The sequence below is a fragment of the Nomascus leucogenys genome, unplaced genomic scaffold, assembly GCF_006542625.1.
Source record: "Nomascus leucogenys isolate Asia unplaced genomic scaffold, Asia_NLE_v1 001189F_49162_qpd_obj, whole genome shotgun sequence".
NCBI lineage: Eukaryota > Metazoa > Chordata > Mammalia > Primates > Hylobatidae > Nomascus > Nomascus leucogenys.
The window spans coordinates 2489-16864 of NW_022096917.1; positions in this window are offsets into that span (position 1 = coordinate 2489).

Here is a 14376-nt window from a genome sequence, read left to right on the forward strand (position 1 = left end):
CTATCAGTTGTGTATACTTTTGAAGGTCAATTTCTGGACACTCTTTTCTCTTCCATTGATTTTTCTCTCACACAAATTTCACCCTCTGTTGGTTACTTTAGCTTGATAGTAAATCTGGAAATTAGGCTGTATTAGTCCCTTAACAATGTTCTTTTACAAAGTTAGTTCTTCCTAGGTCCTTTGAATTTCCATAGAAATTTTAAAGTCAGTGTGTCAATGTCAAAAAAAGTCCTGTTGGGAATTTGATTAGGATTCTGTTGAATCTATAGATCAATTTGAGGATAATTAGCATGTTAACAATAGGAAATCTGACCACTGAGAAATGTACAGCTTTCTATTTCTGTGATTTTTCATTTTCTCAGGAATATTGTGTGTTTTTTAGTGTATGTGCCTTTCACATCTTTTTCTCTCCAGATTTTTCCTAAATATTGTTTTTCATACTATTATATGTAGAATTTTTTTAGTTGCAATTCCCAATTTTTTGTTTTTATGTTCAGAAGCATTTTTGTGTATTTCATTGAATTTTCTATATACATGATAGTGTCATCTGTGAATAAAGGCAGTTTCCCTTCTTCCTTTCCAATCTGAATATTGTTATACCCCCACCAGTCCAGTCGCCATCCTTCATTTTCCTTTTAAATAATATCAGTTAAATTTTTATCTCTTATGGTGCTTAAAACAACACTATGAAAAGCATTTTTATAAAAAATTTTAATTATAGACAAATTCAGCCTGCATTATTCCTTAAGCATATCATTTTCTCATCACATAATAATTTTTTCTGTACATTCTTACTCATTTTTTAAAAGAAGTTTTCTCACTTCCCTTGTTAGGTGCAGCTGAACAATGTTTTCTGCCATTACAAGCAGGTATACCCTAGTTCCTCCTTGTAAATGAGGTATGATCAATGCCTCTCTTGCTTTTGGCTCCTCCTCTATAAAATAGACACAGTGTATATTCCTCTTAGGTGTCTCATTAAATCAAAGAACTAGATTATGTGTAAATCAAGATAATCTATATAACATGACTTCGTATAGTGTCTGGAACAGAATAAGCATCCTGTAAAATATTGTTAATTTATATAGTATTACTACAGTTTGAACATAAAAATATTCTACATTTGATGTGTATATAAAGGAAAAGCAACATCATACATTTACATATCACAAATATTTTCATTTATTGATTATAAGAATCTATGTTAAAGTCTCAAGATACTTAGATTTCATAATGTGAGGTTGGTAATACCAAATTTGATATGGATTTATTTTTGACTTTTTTTTTCCTTTTTTATTTTTATTATACTTTAAGTTCTAGGGTACATGTGCACAATGTGCAGGTTTCTTATATATGTATCCATGTGCCATGTTGGTGTGCTGCACCCATTAACTCGTCATTTACATTAGGTATATCTCCTAATGCTATCCCTCCCCCCTCCCCCCACTCCACGACAGGCCCCTGTGTGTGATGTTCCCCCTCCTGTGTCCAAGTGTTCACATTGTTCAGCTCCCACCTATGAGTGAGAACATGTGATGTTTGGTTTTCTGTCCTTGTGATAGTTTGCTGAGAATGATGGTTTCCAGCTTCATCCATGTCCCTACAAAGGACGTGAACTCATCCTTTTTTATGCCTGCATAGTATTCCATAGTGTATATGTGCCACATTTTCTTGATCCAGTCTATCACTGATGGACATTTGGGTTGGTTCCAAGTCTTTGCTATTGTGAATAGTGCCACAGTAAACATACGTGTGCATGTGTTTTTATAGCGGCATGATTTATAGTCCTTTGGATATATACCCAGTAATGGGATGGCTGGGTCAAATGGTATTTCTAGTTCCAGATCCCTGAGGAATCACCACACTGTCTTCCACAATGGTTGAACTAGTTTACAGTCCCACCAACAGTGTAAAAGTGTTCCTGTTTCTCCACCTCCTCTCCAGCACCTGTTTCCTGACTTTTTAATGATGGCCATTCTAAGTGGTGTGAGATGGTATCTCATTGTCCTTTTGATTTGCATTTCTCTGATGGCCAGTGATGATGAGCATTTTTTCATGTGTCTTTTGGCTGCATAAATGTCTTCTTCTGAGAAGTGTCTGTTCCTACCCTTTGCCCACATTTGATGGGGTTGTTTGTTTTTTTCTTGTAAATTAGTTTGAATTCTTTGTAGATTCTGGATCTTAGTCCTTTGTCAGATGAGTAGATTACAAATATTTTTTCCCATTCTGTAGGTTACCTGTTCACTCTGATGGTAGTTTCTTTTGCTGTGCAGAAGGTCTTTAGTTTAATAGAAAAGTTCTATGGAGACTGTATGTTACATGCAAGAGCCAATGCTTCAACAATTCTCTATAACAATACTCCAACTAACAAGCTCATGTGAGTACTCACTTATCTCACAGCTGAATGTCACCACACCCAGCTAATTTTTAATTTAAAAAATTTTTTTTTACGACAGGGTCTCGCTCTGTCACCGAGGTTGGAATGCAGTGGCAACATCTTGGCTCACTGCAACCTCTGCCTCCTGTGTTCAAGCAGTTCCCGAGTAAGTGGCATTAGAAGCATGTACCACCACACCTGGCTAATTTTTGTATTTTTAGTAGAGACGGGGTCTCCCTATGTTGCCCAGGCTGGTCTCGAACTACTGACCTCAAGCGATCCACCCTCTTCGGCCTCCCAAAGTGATGGGTTTACAGGCATGACCTACCATGCGTAGCCCAAGTTTTTTGTAGAGGTGGAATCTCCCTATGTTGCCCAGACTGGTGTTGACTTCTAGGCTCCAGTGATCCTCCTGCCTCAGCCTCCCAAAGTTCTGGAATTATAGCCATTCTTTATGCCTTTACCTTTTTTTTTTTTTTTTTTTTGGACAGAGTCTCCCTCTGTCACCCAGGCTGGAGTGCAGTGGCACACAATCTTGGCTCATTGCAACTGCCACCTCCCAGGTTCAAGAGATTCTCCTGCCTCAGCCTCCCGAGTAGCTGGGGCTACAGGCACCCGCCACCGTGCCCGGCTAATTTGTTTGTATTTTTAGTAGAGACGGGGTTTCAGCGTGTTGGTCAGACTGGTCTCGAACTCCTGACCTCATGATCTGCCTCAGCCTCCCAAAGTGCTGGGATTACAGGCATGAGCCACTGTGCCTGGCCAGAAGATTTCTTTCTGTTTAGCAATCCTTTATTATAGATTGCCTGACATGTTCATCCCATTCAGGTTTCATGCCAGTTCAGTAATAAAATAATTACCTTTTTGTTTGTTTGTTTGAGATGGAGTTTTTGCTCTTGTTGTCCAGGCTGGAGTGCAATGGCACAATCTTGGCTCAACGCAACTTCCACCTCCTGGGTTCAAGTGATTCTCCTGCCTCAGCCTCCAGAGTAGCTGGGATTACAGGCACGCGCCACCACACCCAGCTAAGTTTGTATTTTTAGTAGAGACGGGGGTTTCAGCCTGTTGGTCAGGCTGGTCTCCAACCCTTGGCCTCGTGATCCAACCGCCTCAGCTTCCCAAAGTGCTGGGATGACAGGCGTGAGCCACTGGGCCCAGCCAATAATTGCCTTTGCTTTCTAGCTGTGTAGAGAGGTTTTCTGGATTAGGGGAAGGTTTATGTGTTGATGTATGTGCCCCAAAAAGGTACACACACTGGCCTCTCCTTGAGCTGTTTGGGGTATTAGAGACAAGACAAGGAGATGGAATTTTTTTTTTTTTTTTTTTGAGATGGAGTTTTGCTCTTGTTGCCCAGGCTGGAGTGCAGTGGCACGATCTCAGCTCACTACAACCTCCCCCTTCTGGGTTCAAGTGATTCTCCTGCCTCAGCCTCCCAAGTAGTTGGGATGACAGGCGCCTGCCACCACACCCGGCTAATTTTGTATTTTTAGTAGAGACGGGGTTTCACCATGTTGTTCAGGCTGGTGTCGAACTCCTGACCTCAGTTGATGCACCCGCCTCGGCCTCCCAAAGTGCTGGGATGACAGGCATGAGCCACCGCACCTGGCTAATGCTGTCTTCTTCATGTTCATACAACTTCCCCAGAGAGAGAATTTACAACACTCATCATTTCTCAGAGGTTTTTGCTTTTAGTCAGAAAAGGGAAGTTCCAAGAAGGTTCTTTCTAGATCTGTTGATTCTCAAATGTCTCAGTTCAGAATAATTTACATGCCAATGTGGCTGTTTTTTTTTTTCTGAGATGGAGTGTCACTGTGTCACCCAGGGCCGGAGTGCAGTGGCATGGTTTCGGTTCACTGCAACCTCTGCCTCCAGGGTTCAAGTGATTCCCCTGTCTCAGCCTCCTGAGTAGCTGGGACTACAGGCACCCACCATCATGCCCAGCTAATTTTTTTCTTTCTTTCTTTTTTTTTTTTTTTTTGTATTTTAGTAGAGACGGGGTTTCGCCATGTTGGCCAGGATGGTCTCGATCCCTTGACCTTGTGATCCACCTACCTCGGCCTCCCAAAGTGCTGGGATTACAGGCATGAGCCACTGCACCCAGCCTGTTTTGTCAACCTTATGATCTCTTTTTTTCTGTTTGTTTTGAGACAGAGTCTCATTCTGTCACCCAAGTTCGAGTACAGTGGCGTCATCTCAGCTCACTGCAACCTCCACCTCCCAGGTTCAAGCAACTCTCCTGCCTCCCTCTCCCAAGTAGCTGGGATTACAGGCAGACGCCACCACGTCCAGCTAATTTTTGTAATTTTTCTTAGCAGACATGGGGTTTCACCATGTTGGCCAGGCTAGTCTTGAACTCCTGACCTCACGTGACCCGCCCTCCTTGGCCTCCCAAAGTGCTGGGATTAGATTACAGTTAGCCACCACGCTCAGCCCCAACTTGGCATATTTTGGATTGACCCATTCTGGTCCCTTTTAAGAACTGCAGACAGGGGCCGGGCACGGTGGCTCACGCCTATAATCCCAGCACTTTGGGAGGCCAAGGCGGGCAGATCATGAGATGGGGAGATCAAGACCATCCTGGTCAACACGATGAAACCCCGTCTCTACTAAAAATACAAAAAATTAGCCGAGCGACGTGGCGGGCGCCTGTAATCCCAGCTACTCGGGAGGCTGAGGCAGGAGAATGGCATGAACCCGAATGCAGAGCTTGCAGTGAGCCGAGATCGCGCCACTGCACTCTAGTCTGGGTGACAGAGTGAGACTCCGTCTCCAAAAAAAAAAAAGAACTGCAGACAGCATTTCAGTACATGCTTGGGGGTTAGCTTGAACAGTGACCATCACCAAGCAAAATCTTAAAATGTGAGCAATGTGGAGCTAAACGGACTGCAAAAGGAGACCTTTGTGTATTGTAGGAACTGTAACAAAAAGGCAGAACCCTGCTTCTTCAGTGTAGCTGAGAACATCCACATCACGCAACTCAGATTTTTGGCCACACTGTTCATGCCTGTGAAAGGCCACAAACTTGCCCCAAGTATCGGCCAGGTGCGGTGGCTCATGCCTGTAAATTCCATCACTTTGGGAGGACGAGGTGGGTGGATCACATCATGAGGTCGGCACTTCCAGACCAGCCTGACCAACGTGGAAACCCCTTTTCTACTAAAAATACAAAATTACCCCAGCATGGTGGCTCCTGCCTGTAATCCCAGACCTTTTGGAGGCTGAGGCAGAAGCATTGCTTGATCCCAGGATTTCAGGACCAGCCTGGGCAATATAATTACACCCTATCTGTTTGTTTGTTTGTTTGTTTTTTTTTTTTTTTTTTTGAGACAGAGTCTCACTCTGTTGCCCAGGCTGGAGTGCAATGGCCCCATCTTGGGTCAATGCAACCTCCACCTCCCAGGTTCAAGCTATTCTCCTGTCAGCCTCCCGAGTAGCTGGGATGACAGGCGCCTGCCACCATGCCCGGCTAATTTTTTTGTATTTTTAGTAGAGATGGAGTTTCACCGTGTTAGCCAGGATAGTCTCAATCTCCTGACCTGATGATCTGCCCACCTCGGCCTCCCAAAGTGCTGGGATTACAGGCGTCAGTCACCGTGCCTGGCCCACTTACCATCTTAACGGTGTTACTTTTTTTTTACAGGGTAGCTCCCCAAAGAAGGATCCTGTAAGTATCTTTTTCTTTCTCAATGACATCCTATGATTGGGCCACGAGTCACCTCCAAGTTCAGTCCTCATTTCATGGAACTGTTTAGCTGTGGGGCCCTTTGTGGTCACAGGGCAGCTTTCGGAGGATCCATGGTTTTCCTGAATGTCCCTGGCTCAGCCACTCAACATCCACACAGTGGACAGAGCGACATCCTTCCTCTAAAGCTGCTCACTGAGAGATTTTCAGGTCAAAAATTCTAGTGGGTTGAACAGTGGCCCTTAAAATTGATGTCCACATTAACCTCAGAATGGGACATTATTTCCAAATAAGGTCTTTGCAGATGTAATGAAGTAAAGAATCTGAAGATGAGCTGGGCACGGTGGCTCACGCCTGTAATCCCAGCACTTTGGGAGGCTGAAGCAGGCAGATCACGAGGTCAGGAGATCGAGACAGGTGAAACCCTGTCTCTACTAAAAATACAAAAAATTAGCCAGGCGTGGTGGCAGGTGTCTGTAGTCCCAGCTACTCGGGAGGCTGAGGCAGGACAATGGCATGAACCTGGGAGGCGGAGCTTGCAGTGGGCCAAGATAACACCACTGCACTCCAGCCTGGGTGACAGAGCGAGACTCCATCTCAAAATAAATGAAAAATAAAATAAAATAAATAACATAACATAACATAACATTATATAACATAACATTACATTATATTCCATTCCGTTCCATTACATAACATTACATAACATTACATAACATACATAACATACATAACATAGCATACATAACATTACATAACATAACCATATAACATAACCATATAACATATATAAATAAAATAAAAGATAAAATAAAATAGAAAATAAGGTCTTTGCAGATGTAATGAAGTAAAGAATCCAAAGATGGGCTGGGTGCAGTGGCTTACGCCTGTAATCCCAGCACTTTGGGAGGCTGAGGCGGGCGGATCACCCGAGGTCAAGAGTTCAAGACCAGCCTGGCCAACATGGTGAAACCCTGTCTCTACTAAAAATACAAAAATTAGCCGGCATGGTCTCAGGGACCTGTAATCCCAGCTACTGGGGGGGCTGAGGCAGGAGAATCGCTTGAACCCATGAGGCGGAGGTTGCAGTGAGCCGAGATCATGCCGTTGCACTCCTGCCTGGGAGACAGACTGACACTCTGTCTCAAAAAAAAAAAAAAAAAGAATCTGAAGATGAGATAATCCTGAATTTAGAATGGGCCTTAAATCAATGACAGGTGTCCTTATCGGAGACAAAAGAGGAGACACAGACACAGAGGAGAAGGCCACGTGGAGATGGAGGCAGAGACTGCAGTGATGCGGCCACAAGCCCAGGGATGCCTGGAGCCCCCGGGGGATGGGAGAGGCAGGAAGGATCCTCCCCTAGAGCCTCCAGAATGAACTGGATACAATTGTAGTGGATTGAATAGTGGCCCCCAGAAACATTTGTCCATATCCTAATGCTCAGAGCCTGTGAGTAAGACCTTATCTGGAAATAGGGTCTTTGCAGATGTGATTAAGTTAAGGACCTTGAGATTGGATCATTCTGGATTAAAGTGGACCCTAAATGCAATGACAGGTGTCCTTGTAAGAGACAGGAGAGGAGACACAGACACAGAGGAGAAGGCCACGTGGAGACGGAGGCAGAGACTGGAGTGATGGGACCAGAAGCCCAGGGATGCCTGGAGCCCCCAGGAGCTGGGAGAGGTAGGAAGGATCCTCTCTTAGAGCCTCCGGAGGGAGCGTGGCCCTGAGATGCCTGTTTCTCAGACTTCTGGTCTGCAGAACTAGGAAATAACCTATTTTTATTTTATTTTTTATTATTATTATTTTTGAGACGGAATTTCACTCTTGTTGCCCAGGCTGGAGTGCAATGGCACGATCTCTCCTCACCACAACCTCCGCCTCCAGAGTTCAAGCAATTCTCCTGCCTCATGCACCCGAGTAGCTGGGATTACAGGCACGTAGGTGCCACCACGCCCAGCTAATTTTGTATTTTTAGTAGAGACAGGGTTTCTCCATGTTGGTCAGGCTGGTCGCGAATTCCCAACCTCAGGTGATCCGCCCGTCTCGGCCTCCCAAAGTGCTGAGATTACAGGTGTGAGCCACCGAGCCCGGCCACAATTCCTGATATTAAGCGTCCCTAGTTACTGGTCAGGATGGGCAGGGACGGCTGCAGAGAGGAGCATGTCCTCAGCCACTAGAGGGCAGCAATGTCCCCCACCTTCAGGCACCGGATTCTCACTTCTGGGTGGTGGCCAAGGACCTCCCAGCAGCTCTCAGGTGGTGCTAGTAATGCTCCCATGGACCACACCTTGAGAAGTGGGAAGAGCTTTAGAAGCTGTCTGGGCTGGGTGTGGAGGCTCACACCTAATAATCCCAGCACTTTGGGAGGCTGAGGCAGCAGGATCCCTTGAATCCAGCAGTTTGAGGCTAGCCTGGGCAACACAGTGAGACAAACATAGTGAGACCCCATCTCTTAAAAAAAAATGCAGGCCGGGCACGGTGGCTCATGCCTGTAATCCCAGCACTTTGAGAGGCCGAGGCGGGTGGATGACGAGGTCAGGAGATCGAGACCATCCTGGCCAACATGGTGAAACCCCGTTTCTACTAAAAATACAAAAATTTAGCTGGGCGTGGTGGCGGGTGCCTGTAGGAGGCTGAGGCAGGAGAATGGCGTGAACCCGGGAGGCAGAGCTTGCGGTGACCTGAGATCGTGCCCCTGCACTCCAGCCTGGGCAATGGTGTGAGACTGTCACACACACGCAAAAATGCAAAAACTTAGCTGCACATGGCAGCGTGTTCCTGTCGCCCCAGCACTCTGTCATCCAGGCTGGAGTGCAGTGGCATGATCTCAGCTCACTGCAACCTCTGCCTCCCAGGTTCAACCAATTCTCCTGCCTCAGCCTCCCGAGTAGCTGGGATTATAGGTACCCACCACCACTCCTGGCTAATTTTTGTATTTTTAGTAGAGACGGGGTTTCACTGTGTTAGCCAGGATGGTCTCGATCTCCTGACCTCGTGATCCGCCCGCCTTGGCCTCCCAAAGTGCTAGGATTACTGGCTTGAGCCACCACACCCGACCGGCAAGGGTTCTTTCAAAATGGAAAGGCTGACACACACAGATGCATACACACACAAGTGCACATACATGCACACGTACACACTCATGCAAGCGCATTTGTACACATACATTCACATATGTACATAAACATGCACTTTTAGGCACATGCATGCACACAGGCAGACTCTCATGCATGTATATTTGTGTATGCACGTGTGTACACATGGAATGCATGCACAGATACATACGCATTCAAACACACAAACACTGTGTGTATCTGCATGCATGAAAACACACAAACACAGCCGGGCATGGTGGCTCACACCTGTAATCTCAGCACTTTGCGAGGTAGAGGCGGGTGGGTGGATCACCTGAAGCAGGAGTCTGAGACCAGCCTGGCCAACGTGGTGAAATCACTACTAAAAAATACAAAAAGTAGGCTGGGCACGGTGGCTGACGCCTGTAATCCCAGCAGTTTGGGAGGCTGAGGTGGGCGGATCACCTGAGGTCAGGAGTTCGAGACCAGCCTGACCAACATGGAGAAACCCTGTCTCTACTAAAAATACAAAATTAGCCGGGCGTGGTGGCGCATGCCTGTAATCCCAGCTACTCGGGAGGCTGAGCCAGAAGAATTGCTTGAACCCGGGAGGCTGAGGTTGCAGTGAGCTGAGATCGTGCCATTGTACTCCAGCCTGGGCAACAAGAGCAAAACTCTGTCTCAAAATAAATAAATAAATAAATAAATAAATAAATAAATAATACAAAAATTAGCGAGGCATGGTGGCGTGTTCCTGTAATCCCAGCTACTTAAGAGGCTGAGGCAGGAGAATCGCTTGAACCTGGGAGGCAGAGGTTGCAATGAGCCGAGATGCTGCCACTGCACTCCAGTCTGGACAACAAGGGCGAGACTCTGTCACACACAAGAAAACCCACAAACACATATGTGTGCACACAGATACACACGGGCACAAAAATGTACACACGTGCAAACACGCATAGACACGTACACAGGACCCGTGTGTGCACAGGCATGCATGCAGTCGTGCAAATGTGCAAACAGACATGGCTACACATAGGTATGCACACATACAGACCCACGTACACACACGCACATGGATATTTGTGCACACAATGCACACGTACAAGCACACTCCGACATGCATGTGTGTGCAAAGGCACATTTGCACACACACACGTATGCACTCTCACCACCACTTTCCCTCCAGAAGCAGCTCCTTCTGTGAGCACCAGGCTCCAAAAGGGTCAACCATCCTTCATTACCCACAACCCAGTTTCACAGCCAGTCCCCGCTGCCTGACTCTCATTTCTCCTCCAGCAGGCACCTCTGTCCTGCGTTTGGGAGCTGCATTCCTGATGGTCCTCCTTTGGCTCACGCTGCTCCTGATCGCCATGCCCTGTCTCCTGCAAACAAAGGAGGGTAAGAGCTGGAGAAAAAATCCACGTGCCACTTGGGGAGGGGGGCGGGGGGACAGACACACAATGTCAGCATGCCATCCTTCAGGGAAACTTTTCATGATGAGCTCATGGCAGAGTCTCGTGCCGTGGTCAGGAAAGATTCAGAGACATCCCTATACCCGTCTCCAAGTTCCCTGTAATGCAGCATCTTGCAAAACAGTAATGCGACCTCACAGGCAGGGACCTGATTGTGACACAGATGCCATGTGAGGTGTTTTGATGGAACTCACACGCTGGGATCAACAGCGCCAATTACAATTTCCAGTTTCCTTCATTGTTTATCTTATTTTTTCATTTTCTTTTTTTTTGTTTGTTTTTATTTTGGAGACAGGGTGTCACTCTTGCCCAGGCTGGAGTTCAATAGTGTGATCTCGGCTCACTGCAACTTCTGTCTCCCAGATTCAAGCAATTCTCCTGCCTCAACCTCCCGAGTAGCTGAGATTACAGTTGTGCACCACTGTGCCTGGCTAATTTCTGTATTTTTAATAGAGATGGGATTTCGCCATGTTGGTCAGGCTGGTCTCGAACTCCTGACCACAGGTGATCCGCCTGCCTCGGCCTCCCAAAGTACTGGGATTACAGGTGTGAGCCACCGTGCCCAGCTTTTTATTCATTGGTTTTTACTGTCTATTATTGCAGGGTTTCACTTTAGCTTGAATTTCTTTTAACTTTAATTTGCTTTTCATTCTTTTTTTAACTTCTTATTTTTTTTTTGACACAGAGTTTCATTCTCGTTACCCAGGCTGGAGTGTAACAGTGTGACCATGGCTCACCTCAACCTCCACCTCCTGGGTTCAACTGATTCTCCTGTCTCAGCCTCCCAAGCACCTGGGATTACAGGTGTCTGCCACCACGCCTAGCTAATTTTTCTGTTTTTAGTAGAGATGGGGTTTCACCATGTTAACCAGAGTGATCTCGAACTCCTGACCTCAGGTGATCTGCCTTCCTCAGCCTCCCAAAGTGCTGGGATTGCAGGTGTGAGCCACCGTGCCCAAGTGTGTAATCCCAACCCTTTGGGGGAGGCCAAGGCAGGTGGATGATCACAAGGTCAAGAGATCGAGACCAGCCTGGCCAACATGGTGAAACCCCATCTCTACTAAAAATACAAAAATCAGCTGGGCATGGTGGTGGGCACCTGTAATCCCAGCTACTTGGGAGGCTGAGGCAGGAGAGTCGCTTGAACCCGGGAGGTGGAGGTTGCAGTGAGCCGACATTGCACCGCTGCACTACAGCCTGGGTGACAGAGTGAGACTCTGTCTCAAAATGAATGAATGGATGAATGAATTTCTTATAAGAATTTTTTTTCCCAGAGACTTTGTTTAAAGGGATAAATTATCCTTCTACATTAGGAGAAAATAATTCCAGAAGTCTAGATATTCTTCTGCTTTGGTCCTGCTTATCAAACCAAGGTTGTTGACCTTGATAACCAGTTAAAGATCCTTACAGTTTAAAGTCATTTCCTCAAGTTTTCTAAGTGGCCGATCAGAGATAAACCCCAGAGAAATAGCTGATGTGTTTCTAGCTTTTGGTGACTGGCAAAAGGTGACAGAATATTGCGTTTTACTGGCCGGGCACGGCGGCTCACGCCTGTAATCCTAGCAATTTGGGAGGCTGAGGTGGGAGGATCACTTGAGGTCAGGAGTTCAAAACCAGCCTGGCCATCATGGTGAAACCCCATCTCTACTGAAATACAGAAATTAGCAGGGCGTGGTGGCGTGCGTCTGTAATCCCAGTTACTTGGGAGGCTGAGGCAGGAGAATCACTTGAACCCGGGAGGCTGATGTTGCAGTGAGCCAAGATCATACCATTGCACTCCAGCCTGGGCAACAAGAACAAAACTCTGTCTCCGAAAAAAAAAAAAAAAAAAAAATAGAAACAAGGGTGAGGCTGGGTGCGGTGGCTCACACCTATAATCCCAGCACTTTGGGGAGGCTGAGGCAGGAGAATCACTTGATCCAAGGACTTCAAGAAAAGCCTGGGCAACATGGTGAAACCCCATCTCAACAAAAACATACAAAAATTAGTTGGGCGTGGTGGCTCATGCCTACAGTCCCAGCTACTTGGGAGGCTGAAGGAGGAGGATCACTTGAGCCCAGGAGCCAGAGGTTGCAGTGAGCTGAGATCGCATCACTGCACTCTAGCCTGGGCAATAGAGTTGAGACTCTGTCTCAAAAAAGAAAAAAAAGGATGAATTTAAGATAGCGCCTTTTTAAAACTGCAACTCTCAGATGAGTTGGCACAAGAAAAGAAAAATTTTTAAAAAGATAAAACTGTAACCCAGCCTCAATTCAGCTCAGTACCTGAAGGTAAGCAGCCGATACTCTTCCTGCACAGCAGAAGAGAGAGTTAAGTCCTTTCTGGAAGAAAATAATATCATCTGGAGGTCTACAATTCTTTTAAACAATATCTAAGATTCAAACTAGGCATGCCAAGAGACAAAGCCATATACATGATTATCAAGAAAAATACAATGGAAACAAACTCACACATGACCCAGATACCAGAGTAAGCATGTAACAACATTAACTACTGTGGCTGGGTGCAGTGGCTCACACCTGTAATCCCAGCACTCTGGGAGGCTGAGGGGGGCGGATCACTTGAGATCAGGAGTTCCAGATGAGCCTGTTCAACATGGTGAAATCCTGTCACTACTAAAAATACAAAAATTAGCCGGGTGTGGTGGTGGGCACCAGTAATCCCAATTACTCAGGAGGCTGAGGCAGGAGAATTGCTTGAACCCGGAAGGTAGAGGTTGCAGTGAGCCGAGATGGCACCACTGCACTCCAGCCTGGGTGAGAGAGTGAGACTCTGTCTCAATAATAGAATAAAATAACTAGTATGACTAAAATATAAAAAGAGAGTGGGGAGGGTTAAAAAAGATTGAAGGATAAAGGCTTTTACTAGATAACTGAAATCTATAAAAACTAAATGTAAATTCTCAAACTGAAAAATACAATAACTGAAATTAAGAACTCAGTCTATGGGTTTAACTGCAGATCAGATGCAACAGAAAAGAGGATTATTGACCTAAAAGGTCAATAGAACAATATACGAATTGGCCGGGCACAGTGGCTCATGCCTGTAATCCCAACACTTTGGGAGGCTGAGCCTGGCCAACATGGTGAAACTCCATCTCTACTAAAAGTACAAAAATTAGCTGGGCGTGGTGTCGCACGCCTGTAGTCTCAGCTACTTGGGAGGCTGAAGTACAAGAATCGCTTAAACCCGGGAGGTGGAGGTTGCGATGAGTCAAGATCGTGCCACTGCACACCAGCCTGGGTGACAGAGCGAGACTCCGTCTCCAAAAAGAAAAATGTATAAACTGAAGCACAGAGAGGAAATAGAAAAATCAGAAAAAAGCATAAGAGACATGGAATACTGAGAAAAGACCAAACATACATGTAACCTAAGTCCTAAAAAGAGAGCAGAGTGGATGGAGCAGCAGCAGTGTTTTAAGAGAGAACGGTCACCTCTAGGGCCCCGAGCTTAGTTTCTAGTGCCATTCTCCAACACACTGAACAGGGCTCCTTGGACAAGTGGCTGAATTCTAGGCCTGGGGCAGGGAATGAACACTGGAGCTTCTGATAGTGCTAAAAAGTAAGGAAGTGCTCAAAGAAACCCACAATAGTAGAGTCAGTGGGACACAGGAATCAACTGAAAGCTCTCAATGGCCAAGCTAGAACAATTAGAACTATAAAATAAAGTAGTATTGAATAATCATCCAAAGTATAAAATATCCATGAGTCCATGTTGAAATAAATGACAGAATACATAAATAAATGGGAGAGGAGAGACAAATCT